The 27,819-nt window shown below is 42.8% G+C and overlaps 1 protein-coding gene and 1 long non-coding RNA gene across 3 annotated transcripts in view; one reads left to right on the forward strand and one right to left on the reverse strand.

Moving 5' to 3' along the window:
- Nucleotides 1-27,819, forward strand: part of Sox5 (SRY-box transcription factor 5) — a 982,978-nt gene that overhangs the window by 89,431 nt on the left and 865,728 nt on the right. The gene's annotated exons all lie outside the window — the stretch shown is intronic.
- On the reverse strand, nucleotides 19,415-21,625 carry LOC148122533 (uncharacterized). Its single transcript, XR_015737395.1, has 2 exons — nucleotides 21,481-21,625; nucleotides 19,415-20,045 (listed from the first exon to the last, which is right to left on the reverse strand). It is a non-coding gene; the product is annotated as an uncharacterized LOC148122533 (long non-coding RNA).

Raw genomic sequence — 27,819 nt, forward strand, 5'->3', positions numbered from 1 at the left:
GTGTAGGTGTATGTGTGTGTGGGGGGGGTTTGTGTGGGGTGTATGTGTGTGGGTATAATATGGTCTTTGCCATTTTCCTAGCCTTGTCCTTCTGTCATGGGGAGGAGGGATGAGTCGGGGGTGGGGCATTTTCTCCCTCCCTAGTCTCCTTTGTGTTCTAAGTGCCATTGTGGAGCATGCAGTAGAATTCTTTCTCCTTTTTGTCTTTTTGCAGCACTGGAAATGGAACACTGGGCCATACCCTTGCTAGAGACATGTGTCATCATGAGTTAGACTTTGAGCCGCCTTCTTACTTTTCACTCTGAGATGAGGTCTCACTCAGTTGCTTAGGCAGGTCTTGAGCTCAGTCTGTAGCCTACACATTGAATTTGTTTTGGTTCTTTCTTAGCATCCTGAGAGGCTGGGACAGGAGATTGGGCTGGTTTTCTCCTTTAAGGCGGAGAAGCCTGAGTTATCTTCATCATGGGTAGGGAATATTGGTAGATTCCGTTTTTTCTTTCTACAAAATAAATGTGTCCTCTGACAATTTCCTACATGTCCACAGTGCATTCTGGCCACACTCATCCCTTTACCCTCACTTAACCCCATCCCCATTGGCTCCCCACTCCTCCCACTAAATCCCTGTCTTAGCTCCATATCCTTTTGTGTCATGCGCTTGACTTTGTGACTGCTGGCTTTAAGCAGGGCTGCTCTGCTGGGCATGAGTGTGAAGGGTCCACTCAGACAGGAGTAACTCACCAGTTGAGTGGCTCCCTCGGTTGCACTAGGCAGGATTACTCCACTCCTCACTCCCCATCTATGCCTGGATTTGCTGGTTCAGTCTTGAAAACTGCAGGTATTGTGATTTAATGAGTACCCTCGTCCTAGGACGCCACAAGAAGACATTTCCCAGTCCTCTTTCCCATCGTCTAGCTCCTACTCTCTCTCTGCTCCTCTGTGATGGTCCATGAGCCTTGGGGTGATACGAACATCCTATTTAAGACTGAATAGCCGACAGTCACTTTTTGTCAGTGCCAGGATCAGCCATGAATCTCTGCATTAACTGATGTTCTCTGTAAAGCCAAGTTCCTTTGATCCAGGCTGAGGACAGTGCTCTATGGATAGCAGCGTAAGTCATTAGTAGGCGGAATGTCACAGTGTGTTCATTTGGCAAAACAACAGTGGTAGGTTTACTTTTGTGTCTGTGGCCTCCAGAGTCATGGGCTTCTGACCAGATCCACGTTGCTAGGCATGAACTCCGTTGTATGGATCAAGCCTATGATCCAATCAGAAACCAGTTGGTTACCCCTGGAAACTGCTGTGGTTGCCCCTTGGGTAGTCAGGCCCCTGTTGCTCCAGCCAGCATGGCTTGCCTGCCAAGCTGAATGCCATCATCTTTGAAGAGTCACGTCTCTTTCCATTCTTTCAATTCACAGCAGAGTTATCAATAAATACAAGGATTTCCACTTTTTAGTGATGTTGAAGCATCACCGATGGTGACTTTTCAAAGCAATCTTTTTATTTCACAGAGAAGTCTTGAAGTAGTGTTTCTCATACCGCTAGCTTCCCCTGTAACTGACATCCTACAGAAGTGCCGCGTGCTAACTTCTTCGTGATTAACAAATCAGTGCTAATTCATTCATCTCAGTTGACTTTCAGACTGGGCTCTCGTCCTCAGGTTTTTCCCTTCACATCCGTAACTTTCTGCTCCAGAGTCTTATGTTTCTTTTAATATCATATTTCTTGGGCTGTTCTGGACTGTGATAGTTTTTCAGACTTTCTTTGTTGGCTTTGACGATGTTGAAGACTTCTGACATTGACTTTTAGCCAGAGACTTGAAGCTTGCTCGGTAGAAGAGAATTATCAAAGATTTGCTGCCCCACCCACAAATGAACCCCCACAGTACAGAAAGAAGATCCCTTCTTGGCCCCATCAAAATCTAAGCCTGTCTAGTAAGCCAGTTTCAAAGGACGACCAAGAGATCTGATGTTGAAAAGGCTATAATACATTATCAGGTGTACTCATGGCAATTAAAATGCTTAATGAGCCCGAGTGTCCTTGCTCAGTATAATCTTTTTCAGTTCCACCCACTTACTGCAAGTTTTATGGCTGGTGCACACATGCACAGACAACAGTTCTGGTTAGCTGCTTAAGACCCATGAAAGATCAAGTTGATTTAAATTCTATTATTCAAGGTGGGGGGTGTCCCCTGAGGTTCCCCCTCAACTAAGGAGTTTTTGGCAGGTGATAGTGACTCAGTTTTCTTTGGGGGACAGTGGCCACTGGTGGCTTTCTTGTGGTCTGGCAGATGGTGGCTCTACACCTATATGCACAAAGGCAACATTAATTTGACTCAGTGGACTATAAAACAAAAAGGCGTGAAGTTGGGAGGAAGATATGTTAGAGGGGTCCTGAGGAGTTGGTTGGAGGGAAGTAAGTAAGGGGGGAACTGGATCAAGATGCATTGTCTACATGTATGGAATAAATAAAATATTATTAAAATACTGAAGAAAAGGGGTATAAAAATCATTGGAGGCATTTATGTATGTATCAATTTTTTCATTGTTTCTTAGAACCATTTAGTGCATACATAAAACTCTATATCTTAAGCCCAAACACAGGAGACCTTGTTCATAGCATTGCATCTAAGTGATCTAGCAGCCCATTTTTTTTTCCGAAGAGGCCAATTTTTATCACAAGTATCAAGAACAAAATGTCCACACCTCACTTATAGATAGCGAGGCAACTTGGTACCTTCAGCGCTTAGCCCCACTCATCCACAGGGAGCTGCCTGCAAGTGTTCATTACCATGAGTGCCCATTTCTTTTCATACTTGACAAGATTGAGCCATTAACTTTACAAAGTAACTCTATCCATGCTTACGAAGTGATACGTCTCGTCATTTTGGGATCATTGTTGGTCCTGTGTTCATGCCCTGGGATCCACCCTTCACATTTTGTGGTGACCTAGTTTTGCTCTGTTTCTCAAGTCAGAGAAGTATGGTGTTTGCGTTACTTTAGGCAAAGTATTTCCTTTGGGGAGAATTAGTTGCTGTCCGTGCGTCACAAAAAGGTGAGGCATTTCAGTTCTGGGGTTGAGGACAGCTAGAACAGCCTGACTTTGAGGCTGCTGTACAAATCTCGTGACACTTGGGCTGAGCTATGGAGCCCTTTTAACCCGGGCTGAAGCAGATGGGTTCATAGGCAGGGAAGGCCAATGGCTGATCCAGCAGCCTTCCTGTTTCCGTCTGAGTGAGTGTAGCAAGCTTAAGGATTTCATGAAGACGAAACCTTGGAGGGCCATGTCTACCTGCTTGCAGCTGGATCTTTAGCCAAAGTTGTTTCTACGTTTATACTTCATTGACTCAAAACAATTAAATGGAGTGAGGAGCGTGGGTTCTGAATATATGAGGGCATTTGGGACATGTGTTGACTTGTTGGTTCAAGTTTACCTCAGCAACAACAACAACAAGAACAACAACAACAAAACCCGGATGTGTTAGGCATGTAAAACAGCAAATCTCTCCAATAGTGAATGGAAAAGCAGCTTTGTTTTTGCACCAGGAGAAAGATATTCTAGCTGGTTTTATTAACTCATTTATTTAGTCAACTTGACGCAAGCTAGAGTCACCTGGGAGGTGGCAACCTCAATGGAGAAAATTCTCCCACCAAGTTGTCCATAGGCAAGTCTGTGGGGGATTTCCTTGATTCATGATTGATGTGGGAGGTCCCAGCCCATTGTGGGTGGTGCCACCCTGGGACAGGAGTTCTGGGTTGGAGAAGAAAGCAGGCTGAGCGTCCCATGATGAGCAAGCCAGTAAGCAGTGTTCCTCCACTATCTTCAGTTCCTGACTCCAGGTTCGGTTCTGACCTTGAGTTCCCTCCTCTGACTTTTCTCAGTGAAGGAGTGTGACCTGAAGGGGAAGTAAATTCTTCCCTCTCCAGGTTGCTTTTGGTCATGGTGTTCAGCACAACTGGAAGGTGACTGAGTCTGTCACGTGCAGACTTTGGGGATGACATGAGGCTTGTTCTTGTGCTGTATTGTGCTACCATGGACCCTGCCTGAGATCTCTGTTTCTACACAGATCTCACTCCTCATCCTTTCCCCAGCTTTAGTCCACCTCACTTTCCTTCAGACTCCAATCCATGAGTACAAAGGTAAATCTTCTCATCAAAACACCCAGAACCAGACACATTCATGGAAGCATACCTCTGGATGTAGTTTCACAGCAGAGGAAAGACCCACATGAAATGCTCATGTGAAGCAAAAGGAGGAAGTGAGCTGAGCACCAGCATCCCTGACTGGGGAGCAATTAGACCAAGCAATCCACACTTCCACCACCCTTCCCTCTCTCCCAGGATAGACGTGACCTCTCTGGACTGGGAGCCAAGAAAACCACTCTCTTATAAGTTGTTTCTTGTCAGGTTCTTGGTCATGAAAAAGTGTTCAAGATTCATGTAAACATGCTCAGTCAGGGTGCAAACAGGGCCTAGAAGGGAAAGGGTTATGGTGGGGTTTGGTTGATTGATTGACCTTTTATGATTGGCTTTAGGATGAAAAGAATGAAATCTAGCTTTTCTTACCTCTTAATACTTGGATTGTGGCAGCCCTTTTAGTATCTTGTTACTTCTGAAAGTTCTCTTTGAGAGAATATTATTTTTAGCTCTGTGTTTTCAAAACTTGGTCCTACTGTTTAAGTTAAAATAGACACAAAGCGCGTTGAATGTGCCCGGTTACTAGTGAGGTCCGGAAAATGAGCAGCAGACAGTGAAGAGGAAATGAGCATGTCCCCCGTCCCATTGTGGGTACTTACACAATCCTGGGCTTCTCCACGGATCTCCAAACTCGCCCACATAACACCGCCTCAAAAATATGGAGTGTGTGGCAAACACAGCCTGAATTTCCAGAATATGTTCCTAGTGAAGCTATGAGCAGACCATGAAGCCAATTGTCTTTTACTTGTATTCTCCTCTGCAAGTGGGCGGCGGGGGGGGGGGGGCAGGCGATGGCTGTTAGTGTTTTAGCCACATTTGAACACACTGGCTTCATACCTGTTTCAAAAGATTCTCTGTGATAAAGCAACAGTCTAATTTATTTTATTCTACAGTAAGTAGAGGGGGAAAAGGTGTTAAAAGTTCTACAGAACTGGTTCATCCTCTCCCTTTGAATGCTTAGGGTCCATCTTGTGAACAATTTTGGGAAATTCCAAGGCAAAATTCCAAGCATCACTTGTTGCCTTTAAGAACTCCGTGCCAAGTTTCGATAAGAATCCAAGTCCCTTCTAGGTGGCTTGATAGCAAATCAAGTAAAGAAGAAATCGCAGATGAAGAAATTTCCCCTCATACATAGTCATAGTACACGCTCTGTGTTACCCTGGGGTCTCCCAGCACCACAAGGCAGCGTACTATGTATGAAATGCCCTGTGAGCTCCAAAGAAGCTCACTGGCACCGTGTCTGCCTTGTGCCTGTGTGGGCAGTCCTTGAGGAGCATAAAGCCAGGTATCTTTGCATACCACATTAAAAACTAGAGAAGAGGTGAGGTGCATTCGTGAGTGAGCTTTTCCTTAGGCAGAAACCCCAATATGCAGTTAGCAGAGTCTGAAAGAGGACCCAACCCCGTTGACGTGGAAGAGCAAATGAAAGGCAAATCTTGACTCACTTCATAGAGTCATTAGCTCTAAGCTGTGTCCTGCTTCCTATCCTTGGAAGTATGACAAACAGATCAGCTGGAAACAGTTAAATCCTACTTGGGAAGTTTTTCCCAAGATGATAGACATAGCAATCAACAATGGTATATTTTAACTAAATAATCCAGGGGTAGGAATTCCTGCACCCTCCCAGCTAGTTGGAAATGGGAGGGCTCTCTGTCAAGTGAAATAGCCAGGATCTTTAATTACACGTGGAGTCTCCTTTCCTATTTGCTCTTTTTCTCTTCAATGCCCACTCTTTGGCAGTGAGGTCTCCAGCCATTACTGAACCGCCTCCAAGGCCCACCCTGGCCCAGTATTGTGGTGAGAATCCTGGGGAGAGAGGATCAAACAGCTCTGCTTACTCAGCTAGGGAACCCACACCAGACCAAAGTAGCAATGGCACCAAAGTCCAACCTTGAACCAGAGAGTTATTATTGAAATTATTAACATGGACATGTGTGATCACCAGCTGCCTTGCTGAGAAACCCATCCCCACATGGGTGAAGATACCGGAAGCCGCATCCCTGTCACCCTGTGAAGCCTGGAGACTGTTCTCTAGGCCCTAGAACCTTTTCTAGGCAGCCTCCCTGGACAGTTTCTACAGCCTTGGCAGCAGGCTCGCCTAAGTTTCAGGTCTCCTAGATCTAGAATGTTGCTTCGCTTCCTCTCCCAAGTCTCCCATCCTCCTTCCTTCAAAGGAAATGGCTCTACACACCCAGAGGGGTGGAAGCAGAGCCTAGCCCAGCCCAGGAGACCATCCCACCTGCCCTCCTTTGGAAAGCGCCCTCTCATTTGACGGAGACAGCTATGGAAGCCTATCTGTCAGTCTTATACGCTGCCTGATGCTGGACTCTGAGAGCTGAATGCCTCCACTGTGGGCTCTAGGAAGAGAGGATTCTAACTTCCCTACCAACGTCGTGTGGGGGAAGTTGCTGAGAATTGCTGAGGACCTGGGTAGAGACATCACTGCTGTGTCCCTTAAGAGATGTAGACATCTGGGTGTCCACCCAAAGGTCGTGGGAGACCAGAGGGCTTTCACATTGTTCCTTTAAGTTAGGTCCTCAGCGCAAACTGTTTTCAACACTTGCCAGGAAGAATGAATGACCTTTAGTAACTCGCTCAGAAGACAAGTGGTGCATTAACCGGAGGAACACGGTTTGCTCCAATCTCCTCCCTCCCTGGCTTTAAGTGTCTTCTAGAATATTTTTTTTTAAAAAAATAAAGAATGCTTCAAGTCCCTGATGGTTGAAGTTAACTCGGGGGCTTGACTTTGGGAATTTTATATATTATGATAATGCTAATGAATGTCAGTGACCTAATACCCCCTCCGCGCTTTGGAACGTGTTGGGAGCAGTCTGGAGCTGATTATTTACTGAGCATGGACTTTAAAGGGACCTAGGTGAGATCAGTGGCTGGAGTCACAGGGCAGCTCTAAAATATTAGCGGTTCTGACTCGTGGCAGAACAAGTGGTTAGATATCGAACAGTTTCTGAGTTAATCCAGAAGTTTCTCATCATATGTAACAACAGATTTAAGAACAATATAGATCTCTTTGGTCATGCATTGGTCCAATGCACCTGTATCTGGGGACCTGAAAATTCGTTGTAACCAACAAATAGCCAGGTGGTGGTGGCACACACCTTTAATCCCAGTATTCGGGAGGCAGAGGCAGGGGGATCTCTGAGTTTGAGTCCAGTCTGGTCTACAGAGTGAGTTCCAGGGGAGTTTTCAAAGCTTCAGAGAAGCCCTGCCTTGAAAAACCAATAAATAAATAAATAAATAAAATAAAATAAAAACAATAGAACATGTTCTATAGAATAAGGATTGAGGACTTTAAGAATATTTTTATTTTGTGTGGGTGATTGTTTGGCCTGTGTGTCTGTCAGTGTACCACATGTGTATCTGGTCCCTGTGGAGGCCAGAAGGTGGCATTTGGTAGCCTGGAACTGGAAGTAAATATGGTTGTAAGCCACCACCTGGGTGCAGGGCATTGAATCCAGTTCCTCTGCAAGAGCAGCAGGTGGTCTATACCCCTGGCCTCTCTCCAGCCAGGCTCAGTCTGGAAATGACTTTAGCTGCTGGGAGCTGCTGGGCCACAAATCAGTTTAATAGTTTTTAGATTTATACACAGTGTATGCCTATGCGAGTAGTGCTGTGAAGGCCAGAAGAGGGAGCCAGAGCTCCTGGATCTGGAGTTATCCATGATTGTGAGCCACCGTGTGGGTGCTGGGAATCGAACGGCACGTCTTTTGGAAGAGCAGCCAGTGCTCTCACCCCCGAACCATCTCTCCAGCCCCAGTGAGGACTTAGCAAAACAAACACAAACTTCTAAATAAAAGCAGTCAGCTTGAACCCCACTTGCCTAGATTGACATTGAATCATTCCATTGCATAGATTTTTTTCTATTTTCAAATTCTACATCTTTTGACAGTTTGGCAAGCTAAAAACTAAGTATTTTAACTTCACTCCAGGGAAATGCAACTGATTCTGCTTCTTTCTACTGTGTTTGAATTGGGAGATAAAAGTGCCCTGTGTATTTTGCTCATATTCACCCCCACCTCCCTCTTCAGCCCCTCTCAGATCCCCTTCCATTCCTGCTATGAGAGAAGGCTGAGAGCCCAGCCCTTATCTCGCCTGCTTCCTGAGCAGGGAATGTACCGGCTCCTAATGTCGTCCTGACTCGCAGACTCCGCTTGTGCTTCCTTGGCAGTAGGAGGGGGTGCTGGCTACCAGAAGTCTGGTAGAGCATGCGGCTACTCATCCTCTGGCATCTGCTTCTCTACTATGGCAGGCGAGAGGAGTCATGATGACAACTTGTTTGAATGGGATCCAGATCAGGCGTGTAACACCCTTCCCTTGGACATGTAGCTGCAGAAAAGAAATGCCAGAGATGATTTTGGTCACTCTAGAACGGCTTTTCACAAAGTGGAGGATTAAGGAGGATTTTTAACTTGCATATATATATATATATATATATATATATATATATATATATATATATATATATATATATATATATATATTAATGAAGAAATGGGTGGTGGAGAATATTCAGAAAATCAGGCAAATGTTTCTCTATTTTCTAACTGGTGTCTTATGCTTCTTTCAGGAATTTTCACAGACTAGTCTACCTCGAGATGATCTCTGCCTTCTATAGCCACCTTACAGTATTTACTTACTGTTTTTATTAATAAAAAAGAAACAACTGATGACATTTAGAGAATGTCAATTAGGTTTTGAAGAGAAATAATGTATAAAGAAACATTTTATACATAAAAATTTTATTAATTTTACTTGAGAATTTTATGCAGTGTATTTTGCTCATATTCATGCCCACCTCCCCCTTCAGCCCTCTCAGATCCCCCTCCATATACTTACTCCCCCCAACTAGGTTTCCTTATTTTTTTTAAAAAAATTAATAATCTGTTGACTCCAATTTGTACTTCTGGGTGTGGGGCTATGCCCTGAAATGTGGGCATGAGATGCTTCCCCTCAAGTTGTTGGTCAAAGGTGTTCCCCCAAAATGTAGGCTAGGCTATTGCTCTTGGTTGCCTACTAGAGGCTGACATGAGACCCTGCTGCTAGAGACCATGAACATTGGTTACAGTAGATGGAAAACTTGAATTGCTACTGACCGAGAAGTTTCCTCCTTATTGGCTTGTTCTCAGAGCACTGGAAAGAGACATCCAGGCTTCTGGTGGAAGGGAGCCGCCACATTCTTACCCACCAGTGAATGGCAGTAACTACCGGCATCTCAAGTGATGCCCATGGGCTCAGTAGTGGCATGAATGTGATGGGGGAAGCCAGCAGCTTTCCACACTTGTTTGTAGGTGAACGCAGACAAGAACTTCCTTTTGCTTTCTTTCTACATGATTTGGAAATCCGTAATATTTTGAAGAAGCAATTAATGTACTTTTCTTACTGGTAGGATGCTGGTTGCTAAGATGGTTAATTTTTTAAAATAAACTATTGATCTAGTGAAAAAAGTTTACGGAATATTTTTACCTTGGTGACTTATAGGCAGCTGTGTTTGATTTTCATTTTAACTGCCAACATAGACTAGCAAGTGTTTTATTACCTGCCTTCTTTTTTCCATTGTCATTCTTTTAAAAATGCTTTATTATTACATTGTGTTTGTGTGTGTGGAAGGCATGTCATGGATGCCATGGTGCATGTGGGGAGGTCAGAGGACAACCTACAGCAGTCAGTTCTCTCCCTCCACCATGTGGGTCCTGGGTCCCGCGGATCACAGCCCAGTCATCATACTTGAGTTCAAGCTATTTTGCTCGCTGTGCCATTTTCCCAGCCATCATCCTTTTATTTTTCTTACTCAAACACGCTTTAAGTTAGTTTTTCAATGAGCACACAAATAATGGGTTTCATTATGGCATTTGCATATATATGTGAGTCACTCCCTCCCCTGTGCCTCCTGCCTCACTCCCTCTGCCTGGTTCCTTTCGTTTCTCAGTCACCACTTCTGCTTTCATGCCCTAGACCTTCGACTCACACGCCCCTATCATTTGTTTAAACGTTTCTGGATGATGAGATGAATATATTTGATACGGTGTTTTTAGATATTAGCAAGATATTGTCAATGATATTGAAAGCCAAGCCACTAAAGCCAAAGAAAGCTGGTGACATACAGTGAATTGACAACAGAAATGAAAACTTCCAGGATCTTGCCAGAGAGCTGTGTCTCTTGTGATACATACCCCACCGTCTGGGTGAGCTCCCTGCTTGGAGATGGTACATTTGAAAAACTGTGTCTCTTGTGGTACATACCCCACCTTCTGGGTGAGCTCCCTGCTGGGGGATGGGTACATTTGAAGAACTTTAAAGGTTGGGATGAATTGTCCCTGTGTGGTTGACAGCCTCCGAGTTCAGATTCTTCTCATCAGGATGACTGACAGGTCACTGCTGTGAGAATCAACAGAAAGTCTCTCCCTAGAAAACAAGAGCGCAAACATGTGTTTATAAGGAAAAGGCCTCTGGTTAGTAGAGTCAGAGTGAGCTAATATTGTTGAATTATTAACGTTGTTACGGTTGTCCCCAAATTTAATGTGAAACGTGGAATGGCCAGCCAAAAGGCCACTATACCTATATGGGCTAGTACTTTATTAAAAATACCTTATTTTGAACTAATTTTATACTGCATCTTAGAGGAATTACGGAGACTAGCAAACGGGTACTGATGTGATTTGCGGAATATCCAGGAGCAGAGGAGCTCCAAGGTGCCTCTGGGAACAAGAGACCTGTACACTTCGGTAGACTAAAATTTCCCCTGTGAGGTCATGTTAGGGGCCAGGTATGGGCTCAGTCTAAGGCTGTGATTCTCAACCTTCCTAATGCTACAACCCTTTAATATAGTTCCTCATGTTGTGGTGATCTCAAACATAAAATTATTTTTATTGCTACTTCATAACTGTAATTTTGCTGCTGTTATGAATTGTAATGTAAATATCGGTTATGTAGGGTATCTGATATGTGACCCCTGTGACAGGGTCATTCATCCCCCAAAGGGGTCATGACCCCCAGGTTGAGAACCACAGGTGGACAGAAAGGCTTTTATTGTCATTGCTAAGCCTGGAGTGGGCTGTGCTGGAAATAGTGGCTTCCCCCAAACAGTCACTGGCACTAAACCAACACTGGAGTTTTTGGAGAAAGAGCTCACATCTGACAGTGGTTCACCACGCTACTTCCGAGTCTGCGCAGGAGTGGAGGTCTTGAGTTTTGCATTGTTTGTTGAAAGTTATATGAGCTGTCAGTTAGCCTATTAAAACCCTGAATTTCAAAACATAATTATAGCAGGGCATGGTGGTGCATGCCTGTAATCCCGGGATGTGGGAGGTGGAGACAGAAGGATCAGGTGTTCAAGCCCAGCTTCAACTGAATGACAAGACAGAGAGCAGCCTGGACGACAGGGAACCCTTTGAAACAACAGCAGCAACAATGACAAGAAACCATAATTATAAAAACTGCCAGCCTCACTGGGAGGCGTCCAGTGTGTGCGTACAAGCGTGCGGATGTGCAGTAGTGCATTACTTAAGGCAGCAGAAGGATAGCTGCCAGAAAGGCCTGCTTGCTTTTGGTAGACAGAAAAAAAGAGATACGTCCTTCAGGGTGGAGAGGTTGGGTGGCCGCAAACGTTTTAACCGGGTTGTATGGAAACCTCAATGTGAAAAAAATGCAATATCCATCGTAACCAGTTATTAGCTCTATAACCTTTCATAGGTGCATTTTAGGTACATCGCCTCTGATCATCCCAGCAAATGAGAAAGGGGTTTGTAATGGCACATGCTACATAGATTAAAGCACAAGTACAGAGAGGCTGCCATACACAGAGTCAGTGGCGGAGCTAGCTGTGCCCCGCGGGCTTTCTGGCGTGGTCTGTCTGTGTCCCTCTGCTACAGTCTTGCTAACAGTGCGTTTGGATGGTTTTGTGCTTTCGGCACCAATTCCGAGCTACTTCCACCCTAATCTCAGCTACTGGTGAAGTTATCTTTTTTAATAGCCTCCAAGATTGTAGTTTTGATTATGAGGGCTAGAAAAATCTTGGAATTGTTTCTCTATTTCCAAGCCAAGAACCGCCCAAATGTTATTTTAATTATCTGGCCTGTGTTCTCATTATTGTTTGTTGGGATGTGGTATTCACATTTTTCTGTCTTCATTCTGCAGCACCGTGTCATTAGTGTTCTGTTGAATAACTTGTGTAAGCTCCCTCTGCTCTTCGACGTGAACCCGTGTCAGCGGCTCCGAGCAGGCCACTTCTCCATCCTCAGACTCTCTTGCTCTTGTCCTACCCGCCAGACTCTGTGAACGCTCCCTAGAAATTCAGACTCTGTGTATGCTTCAGATCTCTTCCTTCTTCTACAAAAATATGTAATTCCTGCACATTTTAAAAGTGGTGTCCTATAAATGGCCTGTATCATTTAATCTTATCATTTGTATATTTCTAATGCTAAATTTAATGTGTGTGAGGGAATGTATGTGTGTGCATGTGTATGTGTGGGTTCACACTCACACATGTGGAGGCCAGAGTGACCTCAGATGTCTTCCTTGGTCCCTGTCCTCCTTATTGTTTGAGACCAGGCCTTTCCCTGACCTTGGAGCTCACTGAGTTAGCAAGAGTAGCCAGCTGGAAAGTGGGCCTCAGAGGTCCCCCTGTCTCTGCCTCCCCAGCACCAGAGAGACAGGCTGTACTGCATGCCTGTGGTTTTTTAAAACATGGTTTCTGGAGATCTGAACTTTGGCTCCCATGTTGGCACAGCAAGTGATGGCTACTGGAGATGCCCGGCCTCCAGTCTGAACTTTTAAAATGTAACCTCACCTGAAGTCATGTATTGAGAATAAAATTAAGACAGAAATAATCTGGTCGGGAGAGGACCGGCAAATTCATGGGGAAAGAGTTTCAGACATCTTTGTGACATGGGGATTGTGGAAGGGGAGGACTGTGCACAGGGGTCACTCTTGCAGAGAGCACACAGTTCAGCTTCTTAAAGCAAATTCAGTTTTCACTCGAGGCATTCAGATGAGGAAGAAGTCCTAGCACAGGGAGCCACCTGCCCTCCCTTGTCTAGAGGTCCAGAGGAACCCAGCTGTGGTTTGTTCTTTCCAGAAGAAAGAAGAACATGTGTACTGCTCCTAATTAGTATGATTTAAGGCATTGACAGCTAGGAAGAGGCAAGGTGACTGGAGACTATCTCCAACAAGGCAGTTTTGGTTGCATAGCTATTATTTAATTCACAAAAATGGTGCCATTGCCTTCAAGATGTCTATAGTCTTTTGAATCCAAAATAAGAAAGAGAGGGAACAACTTAGTAAAACTCACAACTTTTCAGGAAGCCAAGCAGCAGTCTTCACAGAAGAGCAATGGATTATTGAATTGAAAGGGTTGACTTATGCAGAAAGATGAGAAGTACTGTGTGTGTGTGTGTGTGTGTGTGTGTGTGTGTGTGTGTATGTGCGTGTGTATATATATAGCTTGGCTAAATGAGAACTTTGGTGTCAGACAGGATGAACAGCCAAATTTGCTTCTCTGTAAGACTTTTTGAGACCAAGGATGCTCTGTACAGGCAGAAGGATGTTTGCCAATACTACAAACCTTGCACATTTCTTGCATATTTTCACGTCAGTCACACGTGCACACTTAGGGCACAATGGACACAGCAAACATAACTCACCTCTGCCTTTGTGATGTTCTATGTAGACTCAGTTGGCTGTGCAGCCACAGTTCCTTGTTTGAAAAGAATTCAAGAGAAGCACACGTCAACTCCATGCTATGCTTAGAGACAGAATTAATAAAGAGATTGATCATAAAATGAGTTTAATGTGAGCACTTTAAAATTTAGAAGATGGGGCTGGCAAGAAGGCACAGTGAGTGCCTGACACCAGCATGATGGGCTGAGTTTCACCCTAGACCTACATGATGGAAGGAGGAAACTGACCTCCTCATGTATGACATATGGTACATGTATGTGAACATGTATACGTGTGCCTCATGAGGGAATTGATAGAATATAGATCTTTTAAATCTCTATTACATTTATATATAAAGAAATAAATATGGAAGATGCTTAGAAAGACTAATTTATTTATGAGTTAATAAATAGTTATATAGAGAGAGTTGAAGGTTCACCAAAGCCAAATTATTGTGAGCTGGTGGCTAAATATTCATTCAGTAACATGTCAGCAAGAAGATCTTCGGCTGTGTAATGTCCAGTGCCCTAGTAGGCAAGTCAGTGTGTTTAAAGAGCCCGTGTAGAAACATCCATGCTCCCTGAAGACAAAGGAGCCTCTGGGTCCTTGTACCCAGTACTCATATTAGCTGCTCTCCCAGTTAAGGAGGCCAGCCTCACGATTGCCATCTCACCAGGATGGAAAACCTTCTGTGCATTTGAGTAACCAAATTACACTTCCAGATGATGGGGTTGCCCCAAGTGTGGCCAAGTTTCTGTGGTGAGTGACTCAGAAGAGCCAGCGAGAACTCTCACTGAAAGAGAAATTAGTTGTGGGGCTGAGTGAAGTCACCAGGTGTCCCCACTTTCCAGAAGATCTATGTCCTGTGACTGCCTTTCACCATGAGTAAAGCGGAAGCCACACTCTCTCACCGCTATGATTGTTGAACACTAGAGAAGCGTAATGCTTTTTAAAGGAAAATTGCCCTAAAATGTCGCTCCTTACTCAACAAACAGGGGCGTGAGCATCATTGTGACCAAACTGGAGTGAGCTTCAGTGTCGCTTGATTTGAGTTGTTACATTGGAGGAGTGATGGTGGGGAAATAAGGTTTTATATGACTCTATATACTTGTCTATGGATTTAATTTATATATTTATACATGCATGCCTAGGCAAGAAACATATGAATATAATTTTGCATTAAGAAATGAGTATTTGAAAATAAGTACCATTTATCAACAAGACCCCTTTTGTGACATTTTACAAAACCTGGGTCTTGCAGCCTAGGCTACTGTTCTAGAGTTTTTGCCTTGTCCATGCTGACTTTTAGCTCGCAATCCTACCTCAGCCTTGGAGCTGAGGGGCTAGGGTCTCCTTTGGTTTTTAATTAGATGCATCAGCATAGCTTTTGCTCATGGTGTGCTCTGACCTAAAGCTACAAGTGAATATAGCATGTGTGTCAGTAATTCACATATGTGTGCTTTCCTCTACTTGGCATGGTTATTTGAGGACAGTCTACATGAATTAAAATTTGTATCATACTCAAGTAAGTAAACATATATCCTGAAGAGCAAACTTGTTCCAAGTGTTTCTTAAAAGACATAATCTATACAAATTCAAAGAAAAATTCAGTCAGATAAATGAAAATATATCCCTGAATCATAATTTTTTCTGAGTGAAAAAAAATTGAAATTTTGACTTTGTACATTTACTTGGTTCCTAAATGTATCTCTCATTGATACACATACTTAAATTGAACTTCAATAAAAACGTATAGGCTCGCTCCTTTCTCGAGCTTCCCCACTGATTAGGGACTCTGCACCTCTCCACTCAGTATGTACTTGTCTGTGATATGTTAGTGTCACATGCCATGTCGGATACTGCCACGTGTCAGCGTTTCAAAGACAGCACGGACTATGAGTAAAATTCTTCTTACTTCTCACTGTCAAACGAGAGAGGTCCTGATTTCTTCTGTCTTTCCTCTGAGGCATTACACCATTTTCACTCAGTAACAGGAAAACTGCCTTTAAGAGTAATTTCTGTTTCTACCCTGATATATTCCGCTTGTTTATGTTCTGCCATTTCCCGTGTGTGTGCACGTGCACTTAGCCATGCCTCGCTGCTGCTTCCTGCCGCCCAAGCTGCTGTTGTCTGAAGGGGGCTGATGAGGATGGTGCCGCTGCTGTTGCCGTAGAGCTAAAGATAATTCTTTCATTCAAATGTTTTGCTTTTCTTTTAAAAATCTTACTTCCTCTATGGGGTCGGACAATCCTGTAAACAATTGTGATGACAACTTATCAGAACTCTCCAGATCGTATCAGGCAGGATGGACGAAGAGTATTTTAATAAGTAGCTGTCACAGAAGTTTTGAATTCAGGTGTGCGAAGGCTCCACGCTGGCAGAGAAGCCAGACAGTGTGCACACTTCCCTCATGCACACTCCTCTGGAACTTGGAGGTGGGAACGTGGGCATGTGCATTCCTTGGGCCTTTGTAGCCAAGTTATTCTCATTTAAGTAAAAGAAGCATGCAGTTTTCAGAATTAAGTGAATTACTTGGCAAGTTCATAAATTTCTGCCTGTGTATAGCAGACATCCAATATGTATAGTAACATTACAATTATTTAACCAACCCCAGCATCTAGTGTAGATTTTTTTATGTTGGAGAACTGCTTAATAAGTAGATGTATGCACAGTGAGTAACTGTCTGATTGCCCCTTTAATATTTCTGAATGTGGAGTTTTATAAAATGTTTTACTTAATATAACTTTATTAAAATCAAAATGTAAGCAAGTGTTGTAACAAGGCCTTCACACTTAAAGACATTCTTTATATGTGGTGTTGGTGAGCCTTTTCATAACAGTAACAAAAACTCTGACATCCACAACTTGAAGTAAGAAAGGGGGATTCTGGCTGATGGTTTCAGGTTTCAGACGATTCATTTCATGGTTGCTTGGCTCATGCTCTTGACAGAAAGAACATGATGATACCATAGCGGAGTGACTATATAGTAAGGAAATTTTTTACTTTGTGGTGGACAGGAAGGAGAAATAGAGAGAAAATAAGAGAGACACAGAATCCTGGACGCCACACATAACCTCCGAGGCTTAGCCCCAGTAACCCACTTCCTCCAGGAAGGTCTGAATATCCAGTTTCTTCTACGTCTCAAAATACTCTGCAAGCCATAGCCTGAGCATTCAAACTGCGGGCCTGTGAGGGATGTTTCCCATCAAACTGTAATGCTCAACTCTTAGCTCAAGAGGCTGATATTTAAGCAGCACTAAACGTTTATGCTACGTTAGGTGAAAGGGTGCAATCTGGTCTGGCTCCACCGTTTCAGCTGTAACATAGGAAGCCCTTGGGATATGTATCCCATGTCTTCGCTTTGGGTGTCATAACTGAGGGCCCCACACGTCAGATGGACTCATTTTAAGAACATTTAATTTGGTTTGCTTGGTTTCTTTGTGGAAATTTTTGTTATTTTTAATAACTGAGCAAATCAGTTTGATTTAGTTAATAAAACTTACAATTCTCAAGCAAGTTACTGTGTTAATTTACAGCTTCCACTAAAGACATCTTTAACTACATTTTGTTTTAGTGGGCTTCTAAAATAATTTATGCCCATTAACTAGAATCCAATACATTTGTATTTAAGTAGTTAATATATCAATTGCAGGTAAGCATACATATAGATGGAAATGTGAATAATAAAGAGCTAGATTGTGTAGTGTAAGATAATAATATCAGTTCTCGGTTAATTGATAATAATATCAGTAATAAGAATCTCACTGTTCATGGTAGATCCCAGAGAATTTGGAACCTGGAGAACTTCAGGGCTTTGTCAATTTCTTTGAAAATAATTCATTTTATTTAACTTGAAACTATCATCTACATATAGTCATTAGGTTTTATGTTCTGTTTTTTGACAATGTCTTGCTGTGTAGCCAAGACTGACTTGGACCTTGTAAGCCTCCTGTCTTAGCTCTCAGCTGGGATTACAAACCTATGCCACCACCCTCAGCAACATTTCTAAAAATGGACAAACAGTGCTATTTCCAACACTCTGGTGTGAAATTATAACTTTTTGGGGTGATTAAATTCTAAACCTAATATATAACAATATCTAAGAGTCTTTAAATCCTAATCGCAGAATCTACGCATGGGTACACAGCAAAATGTTGGGAACCAGGCATGGTGGTACTTGCCTCAGGAAGCTGAGACTGGAGAATTTCTGAAGAGGCCAGTCAGGGATACATGATGAGTTCCAGGGTAGCCACATCTATATTTCAAGACACTAACACAAAAACCAAAACAAAACAAAGTAAAACCCCCAAACCCAAGCCATAATCAGACCATCTCACTATTAACTGCAGATTGTTTTACTTGAAAGCGTGTGTGAACATTTCTTCAGATGGGAAATTTCCTCTGTGACTCATGAGATCCCAGGCCACTTCTCTACTGTCTGAATCTTTCTTTGGGGCAGAGGTTGAGTTAGCAACAGGCAGCTCCTCGGCTGCCTCTGAGCATCAGGACCTGTTGGAGAAGTGCCCCATAGCCCCTGCCCTCAGAGAACACCTTGTCCCGTGGGAGGGGGCAGTCCCAGACATGAGATAGCTGTCAACAGAATGCTTGCCTTGTAAACAAAAAGATCCACATTCAGTCACCCAAACCCGTGTGATGATGTCAGGTCCAGTGACGGGATTTGTTAATCCCAATACTCCGGAGGAGGAGACAGTTGGATCTCTGGGGATCGCTGGGTAGCCACCTAACCTAAGAGGGGTTCCAGACCGGTGAGAGACCCTGTCTCAAAACCCAAAGTGGAAGATGCTTGGGGAAGAACAGCCACACAATAATTTCTAATGTCTCATGAAGCAATGCTTATGTAAAGTGTGGTAACACTTTTGGAACCAAAAGGGAAAAAGCTACACAGAAGAAAGCAAAGCATTTATTTCAGGCCTGTGTGTGCTGTATTGTGTTTTGTTTCTCTTAGTTTCAACGGACATAACAGGGTTTTGTGAGATTCTTGTAAACATTTCCACATCTGACTCAAGCAGGGCACTTACCTCTGGCGCACCACGACACAAAGGTGGTGTCTCTCAGACAGACACGGGCAGAGCCTTGCTCAGAACATCAGATGCCATGGTACTAATGCGAGTCTTCTGGGAAATGATGACAAGATTTTCCTAACCAGAATGACAGCTCATGCTAGTAATCTGCTTTTTTTTTTTTAATTTCTATTGTAATTGCCTTGAATTTTTTTTTGTTGATTTTATTGAGCTATACATTTTTCTCTGCTCCCCTCCTTTCTTTTTCCCTCCCCTTCAACCCTCTCTCATGGTCCCCGTGCTCCCAATTTACTCAGGAGATCTTGTCTTTTTCTACTTCCCATGTAGATTAAAATGCATGTATGTCTCTCTTAGAAGCTTTATTGTTGTTTAGATTCTCTGGGATTGTGATTTGTAGGTCGATTTTCTTTGCTTTATGTAACATGAGGGCCGGCTTGTTGGGGTTTCTGTCCCTCCCAGTACCCCAACAGCCGGCAAGCAACAAAGAAAATCACTCACAAGACTCCATAAGGTTATAAACTGATTGGCCCATTTGGTCAGGCTACTTATTAGCTCTTATAACATATATTACCCCATTATCCTTATCTATTTTAGCCACATGGGCTCAGTACCTTTCTCAGTGTGACAGCTTACATGTTGCCTCTTCGGTGGTCTGTGCAGGAGTGGCTGAGAGAGAGCTTCTGCTTCCAGAATACTCCCAGTCTCTTTGCTCCACCCCTACTTCCTGTCTGGCTTTCCCGCCTATACTGCCTGCCTGGCCAATCAGCGTTTTATTAAAATATGATTGACAGAATACAGACAATTCTCCCACACCATTTCCCTCTTTTTTTTTTTTTAAATATAGGAAAATACCCATAGTCCCTTTGTTGGGAATGTGGGCGTAGTATTTCAGGCTACTTCCTGCTGGTTGGGGGCGCTGATAATCTTATGGGGACTTAAAGAAAATTTAGAGTTATAATCAAGTCATGACTGGAGTATCCTGTGAGTCTCGATCATCTCAGGCAGCAGTCTTGGATCAGTTCTGGATGTAGACCTCTGTCATCTGGGCCATCTGTTCCTATCGGAGATTTTTCAGGCGGCCTCCCTTGGTCAAAGGTGATTATTCTTAACTCTGAATAAATCCAGAGTCTCTCGTTTTCTGTGGAAACAAAAGCAAAATCTCTTCTCCAAAGTAACATACCTTTTGACTTCAGTTTTGAAGCCAAGGTATTTTCAAAATTCCTATCTTGGGTTAGTTCAGCAGCATTTATAAACAAAAGTCTTTTAGCAGTTGTTGCTCCTTCCTCAGCAATCAAACAATTTAAAGAGAGCATAATAGCATACAGTATGAAGATTCTCTGTGCATTTTCCATCTTTATGTGGCTTTATTTTAACCTCTATTTCTTTTATTTTTATTTTTAACTTTTGGCTTTTTGAGACAGGTTCTCTGTATATATCTTTGTCCTGGAATAACTCTGTAGACCAGGCTGTCCTTGAACTCACAGAGATTCCTCTGTCTCTGCCTCCCCAGTGCTGGGTAAAGGTGTATGCTACCACACCTTGAAGTCACAGAGATCTGTCTGTCTCTGTCTCCCAGGCATTGGGATTAAAGGCGTGTACTACCACACCTTGAAGTCACAGAGGTCAATCTCTACCTCTGTCCCTTGAAGTCACAGAGGTCAATATGCCTCTGCCTCCCAGGCATTGGGATTAAAGGTGTGTACCACCACACTCAACTACTCTCTTTCTTTCCTTTTAACTTTAAGAACTTTAACTTTTAGCCTGCATATACACACTGTAAACCATTTAGAGGTTTTCTTCCTCTTTGAATCTCTCTTTACTGTATATTTTTCTTTTTCTGACCATATGAGTCTTTAATTTACTAAGCAATATGGAGAGCTGTGGCTTTGACGGCTAGATCCAGCTTATTCCTTAGCTTTTCAGCCTCAAGGCTGAGGTACCAGCCAGAGCTGTGTTCATTGCCACAACTCTATGGCGTTTTAAGGTCCTTGCCAGCAAGCAAGCTGCAGCATTCTGCTCACAGACCACACTCAGTCGGACTGCCTGCCTGCAAGAGTCAGAGTTTGTCCTGGCAGGACAGCCCAGAAAGCCGGCATTTCAAAACAGCATAGCTTTTTTCCTGCTACGACCGAAAAGCATGCGTTTAGTTTTTCACCAACACCGTTTAAGTGTTTCGTGGCAGGACCTCTTAATGAGCTACAAAGTTTTGCAGCTAAAGCTGAGTCAGGAAGCCTCTCTTAGATGAGAGCATTTGCTTGCCTCTAGCAAGCAGAGCAGACCCGAGAAATTGCTGCTACCAAGAAAACATGCTTTACTCTATTCTTTTCCAAGCTTTCTCAGGCTTTCTGTGGATTCAGTTATCCACGTGGGCGCCATATGTAGCATGAGGGACGGCTTGTTGGGATTTCCGTCCCGCCCGGTACCCCAACAGCCGGCAAATCCCAAAGAGAAATTACACACAGGACTCCATAAGGTTATAAACTGATTGGCTCATTAGGTCAGGCTTCTTGTTAACTCTTATAACTTATATTAACCCATTATTCTCATCTATGTTAGCCATAATGGCTCAGTACCTTTTCCAGCAGGGGCAGCTTACATGTTGCTTCTTCAGTGATCTGCGCAGGAATGGCTGAGAGAGAGCTTCTGCTTCCAGAATACTCCCAGTCTCTTTGCTCCACCCCTACTTCCTGTCTGGCTTTCTCGCCTATACTGCCTGCCTGGCCAATCAGCGTTTTATTAAAATATGATTGACAGAATACAGACAATTCTCCCACACCAGCTTTATGTCTAAAAGCCAGTTATGAATGAGTACATATGATAATTGTCTTTCCGGGTCTGGGTTACCTCACTCAAAATAATGTTTTCTAGCTCCATCCATTTGCCTGCAAATTTCAAGATGTCATTATTTTTATGCTGTGTAGTACTCCATTGTGTAAATATACCACATTTTCCTTATACATTCTTTTGTCAATCAAGGGGTATTTAGGTTGTTTCTGGGTTTTGGCTATAGAAAATGATGCTGCTATGAACACGTCCTTGTGGCATGGTTGAGCATCCTTAAGATATATACTCAAAAGTGGTATTGCTGGGTCTTGAGGAAGGTTGTTTCCTAATTTTCTGAGAAATCACCACAGTGACTTCCAAAGGGGCTGTACCATCTTGCACTCCCATCAGCAATGCAGAAGTGTTCCCTTTTCCTCACAACCTCTCCTGCATAAGTTGTCATCAGTGTTTCTGATGTTAGCCATTCTTACAGGTGTAAGATGGAATCTCAGAGTTGTTGTGATTTGCATTTCTATGATGGCTAAGGATGCTAAGCATTTCCTTAAGTGTCTTTCAGCCATTTTAGAGTCCTCTGCTGAGAGTTCTCTGTTTAGGTCTGTACTCCATTTTCTTTTATTGGATTATTTGTTCTTTTGATTACCAATTTCTTGAGTTCTTTGTATATTTTGGAGATCAGTACTCTGTCTGATGTGGGGTTGGTGAAGATCTTTTCTCATTCTGTAGGCTGCTGTTTTGTCTTGTTGACCGTGTCCTTTGCTTTACAGAAACTTTTCAGTTTCAGGAGGTCCCATTTATTAACTGTTTCTCCTCAGTGTCTGTGCTACTGGGGTTATATTTAAGAAGTGGTCTCCTGTGCTGATGTGGCATTTCTCTCTGCATGCTGTAATTACCCTTAATGCATAAAGAAACTGCTTTGGACCTATAGCAGGGCAGAACTTAACTAGGCGGGGAAAACTAAATTGAATGCTGGGAGAAAGAAAGGCTGAGTCAGGGAGAAGCCATGGAGTCACTGCTGGAGACAGACACATGTTGAAACTTTGCTGGTAGGTCACAACCTCGTGGTGATGCATAGATTAATGGAGATGGGTTAAATTAATATGTAAGAGTTAGCCAATAAGATACTAGAGCTAATGGGCCAAGCAGTGATTTAATTAATACAGTTTCTATATGATTATTTTGGGGTTAAACTGCCGGGAACAAACAAGTGGCCTCCTTGCTACATTGTACCAATGCATTCAAGTGTACTTCTCACTTTCTCATCTATGAGGTTCAGTGTGGCTGGTTTTAAGTTGAGATCTTTGATCCATTTGGGCTTGAGTTTTGTGCATGGTGATAGATATGGGTCTATTTTCATTCTTCTACATGTTGATACCAGTTATGCCAGCACCATTTGTTAAATATGCTTTCTTTTTTCCATTTTATAGTTTTTGCTTCTTTGTCAAAAGTCAGGTGTTTTTAAGTGTGTAGATTAATATCTGGGTCTTTGATTCTGTTCCACTGGTCCTTCTTTCTGTTTTTATGCCAATACCAAGCTGTTTCAGTACTGTAGCTCTATAGTTGAGTTTGAAGTCAGGGATAGTGGTACCTCCAGAAGTTCTTTTATTGTACAGGATTATTTTGGCTATTCTGGGTTTTCTGCTTTTCTGTATAAAGTTGAGTATCTTTCTTTTGATGCCTGTGAAGAATTGTGCTGGGCATTGCATTGAATCTGTAGATTGTTTTTGGTAAGATTGCCATTTTTACTATGTTAATTCTACCTACCCAAGAGCATAGGACATCTATAAAAACCACAAATGGTCATTTCATTAGATGCTAAAAAAATCTTTTGACAAAATACAGCGTCTCTTCATGATAAAGGTCTTGGAGAAAGCAGGGATACAAGGAACATTCCTAAAGATAATAAAGGCAATATACAGCAAGCCAACAGCCAACATCAAACTAAATGGAGAGAAACTCCCAGCGATCCCACTGAAATCAAGAACAGGACAAGGTTGTCCGCTTTCTCTATATCTATTCAATATAGTTCTTGAGGTCCTAGCTAGAGCATTAAGACAACAAATGGAGATCAAGGGGATACAGATCATAAAAGGAGAAGTCAAACTCTTCCTATTTGCTACTGATATGATAGTTTACATAAACAACCTCAAAATTCTACCAAGGAACTTCTACAACTCATAAACACTTTCAGTAATGTAGCAGGATATAAGATTAACTGAAAAAAAATCAGTAGCCCTCCTTAACACAGATTATAAATGGTCTGAGAAAAAAATCAGAGAATCAACAACCTTCACAATAGCCACAAATAGCATAAAATATCTCGGAGTAACTCTAACCAAACAAGTGGAAGACCTTTATGATAAGAACTTTAAATCTTTGAAGAAAGAAATTGAATAAGACACCAGAAAGTGGAAGCATACTTGTAACCTTAATGCTCAGGATGTTGATGCAGGAGGACTGCTTTGAGTTTGAGGCTAGACTTGACTATCTAGCAAATTTTGCATAGGCCACTGTGGGCTACAGAGTGAGATCCTGTCTTAAATAAAAACTCTAAACACACCAGCAGCAAAGAGATGTTTCTCTCTTGGTTCTAATTCAAGTTTAGAGTTAGTCTGTCACCTGTACTTTAATGAAGTCCACTCTTTTTGTGTTGTGTGGCCTTCTGTTTTCCTGCTTTGGGCACTCATTGTTCTGGAACACTGATGGCACACAAGATGGTCAGTGCCAAGAAAACAGGGATAGGTGACAGGGGTGCTCATGCTTTGATACAGCGTCCTTCACGCTTTCTCCCCCCACACTTATCAGACCTGCCCAGCTGGTCCAGGCAGCATCCATAGTCGCTGACTATTCACACCCGCCTAGCTGGACCAGGTGGCAGCCACAGTTACTGACTATTCACACCTACCTAGCTAGACCAGGCATCATTCATAGACACTGACTAGTCACACCTGCCTAGCTGAGCCAGGTGGCAGCCATATTCACTGACTATTCACACCCGCCTGGCTGGGCCGTGCAGCAGCCATAGTCACTGATATTTCCAGAAACTCGTGCTGGGATTGGGAAAGGGGAATTGAGGAGCTTTGCCATGAGAAGCTCGCTTCCTGGACAGGAGAGCCTGGAACAAGTTCTGTCCCTACACATATTCAGCATACTAAATTTTGATAAACTCACAGGAGTATTAGAAAAACAATAGTTTGATAATTTATTGACTTTTTCTACTTATTTCTTTTATTTTTATGTTAAAAATTGTCCTTACGTATCCCAAGTTGGTTTCAAACTTGCTCTGTAGCCAAAGATGACTCTGAACTTATGATTCTTCTCCTGCCTCCTCCCCTTCCCAAGTGTCGGGAGTACAGGTGTGTGCTGCTGTGCCCAGATTAGGCAGCACTAGTGATTTAATCCTTATGCGTGCAAGGCAAGTGCTCTATCAGCTGAAAGCCACATCCTCAGTCTCCCAATTTCGTCTTTCTACCAAGTCATAGAATTTTAAAGGCAGGTAAAGGAAAGCTCATTACACTATAAATTAGTCTGTGTAGAACTACCATTAGTCATGGTTAGCATAAAGTCATTTGCAGTTATGATCTAGTAGTCTAGCATTGCCCTCTAATGCTAGAGTTCAAACCCAGGGCCTCATGCCTGCTGAGCAAGTGCCTGACTGCCGAGCCACTCACCCAGCCCTCCTCAGTCTTCCTACAGACTGGTACCAGAATTTAATGTGACTTTTTATTGGGTGAGTTACACAGACGGAGCAATCCAGACATGATTTAAAGGCACCATGATAGATAACAGAGTCTCTCGGGGTGTAAGCCATGCTACTTTATATTAAGAGAGTTGTTCTAGAAGACTTCCAGTCTGCTAGACCTCAGCAAATCAAGACCTTTTAAAGAGAAACTAAACCACACCTATATATAGTAAAACAAAGTATTGAGAAAATCCCATTGTTTGGTTTGACATTTAAAAATGGTATTACCAACTGATACACACATCTTCCATCTTGTTGATGTCCTCTAGACATTCAGTTCATAAGAACAGATATTCATACCATCCTTTCGCAGATAATCTATATCCATACGAGGTTGCTTTCCTTTCAAAGTTTCCTATGCAGTAAACCTGGATGTGGTGGCTCATAGCTTTAATACTCTCTCAGGAAGAGAGATTACCATGTCAGCCTGGGCTACATACTTAATGCAAACTTGGTTCAGGCTATCCCACAAGACCTCCTCTCATGAAAACCAAAGAAAAAGAGATCGTGTATTATGCTGTAAAATTACCAGTCTTATTATGAATACAGTTAATGGCATATGTGGATCATAGACGCAGATAATAGCGTATGCCAATAGTAGATGCGTACTTTTACAATGGCTTTCCAGAGAACTTTGGGAAGCCCCTTTTCATATACAGTGTAAACTGGTAACAAGGGAGCTAGTGGTTAAAGAAACCTGAGTATTTCTGAGAAGTCAATGTATGATATTTATACTTCCAGCTTTTGAGAGGCTGAGGCAGGAGGATTGCTACAAATTTGGGCTACACAGTGAGTCCCAGGCTAGACAGGGTTGCATAGCAAGATTCTCCTGACTTAATTAAACAATAGAAAGTAAGTAGTACCAGACAATGATCTTAAGTTATCATCTCTGTGGTTGGTTTTCTGCTTTGCAGCTCGAGTGGCATGCCATTCAGATAGCTGGCCAATGCAGTTGCTGGTCTTTAATTACATAAAAGGGATCTGGATTTATGTCAGAGATAGCATTATACCTGTGTACCACAGAAGTATATTCCTTAATTTAATGAAAGCATCGAGTCTGTTGACCTTCTGTGATAGGTCTGGAAACCAGTGCCTTTTCTAAGTGTCCAGGAATTGCTTTGACTGGTGGTGGAGATGGGACTCCAGGTCACATCAACTTGGCCATTGGTTCAATGCAAAGAGATTCTGCAGACCCAAAGGCAAAGCCCTTTGTTTAACAAACCCTTGGAAGCCTCAGAGAAGGACAGCATCTGGATCCTGATCTACCTTTGACCTTTCAGTAGCACTACTTCCTCTTTAGGCAAGGAATGCTGGGTACAGGCAACCAATTACACATAATGAGTGGCTCGGTCCTAATTAGCTTGGTCAGCCCACTGCCCACAAAGGTGTGGCCTGGCCCTCCGTGAAGAAAGGTGTGAGAGCTGGGTCGCTGGGATCATTCACCTCAGGGTCCCTTTCACCTTTCCAAGCCTGTAATTCCTTTTACCCCACTGGGCTGTCAATCCAAACAGCAGCCCAGACTTCCTCAGGCCCCTTTCACACACACTTTGCTTCTCTGAGTGGCGTTTGTCTGATCTTTCCTTTGCGTGTTTTAACTTTTAAGATAGTCTCTTTCTTATGTAAAAAAGGCAATTAGACTCGTATCTGTTTATTTTAAACAAAATGGCTGTTAATTAGTGTGATGAAAACCCTACCATTGTAGACTTTGGGCTCCACTTTGTACTGCTCTAAATTGAGCATGGTCTGGTGCCAGTTGACATGATAACAACTCCAAGTCTGGCTTTTTAAGAATTAATGAACAAACACATCCACGAGGCTTTGTTTTGTCTCGTTCAGATCTATAGGCGAGGAATGCATCACAGTTCTGGGTTGTTTTTTTTAAAGCTGACTAATGCTTTTGCTTATTAAAAGTGCATAAACTTATTGAAGAACTTTTTGATAATATAACTGGCATGTGAAAGCTGCACTATTTTCATTTAATTAGCTCAGTTTTGACTTTCTAAGTTGGAGCTCAAGGTATAATTACTTTGCCTTCAGAGACACACCCCAGCCTTTTACTCCTCATGATTTACCAACTAACCAGACTTCTAGACACATCTTGAACGATCAGCCTCTCTTCCTCCTGCTCCATTTAACATGGAGAACCGATGAACTGAACCCAAGAACTGATTTATTGCCCAGAGACTGTAAAGAGTGCAGAACATCTTTAACATCTGCACCACATCAGCGATGCTATGGAACTAATATAATATTTGAAAAACTTAGCTTATGTACATGCATGCTAGTGCTAAGGTCAAAAGCCCTGATAATACATATTAGTATAACTTTTCAAGCCCTCGGATGAAAATATATTTTTAATTAGACAGTGAAACCCAGAAACAAATGGAAA

This window comes from Myodes glareolus, chromosome 3 (genome assembly GCF_982192425.1).
Source record: "Myodes glareolus chromosome 3, mMyoGla1.1, whole genome shotgun sequence".
NCBI lineage: Eukaryota > Metazoa > Chordata > Mammalia > Rodentia > Cricetidae > Myodes > Myodes glareolus.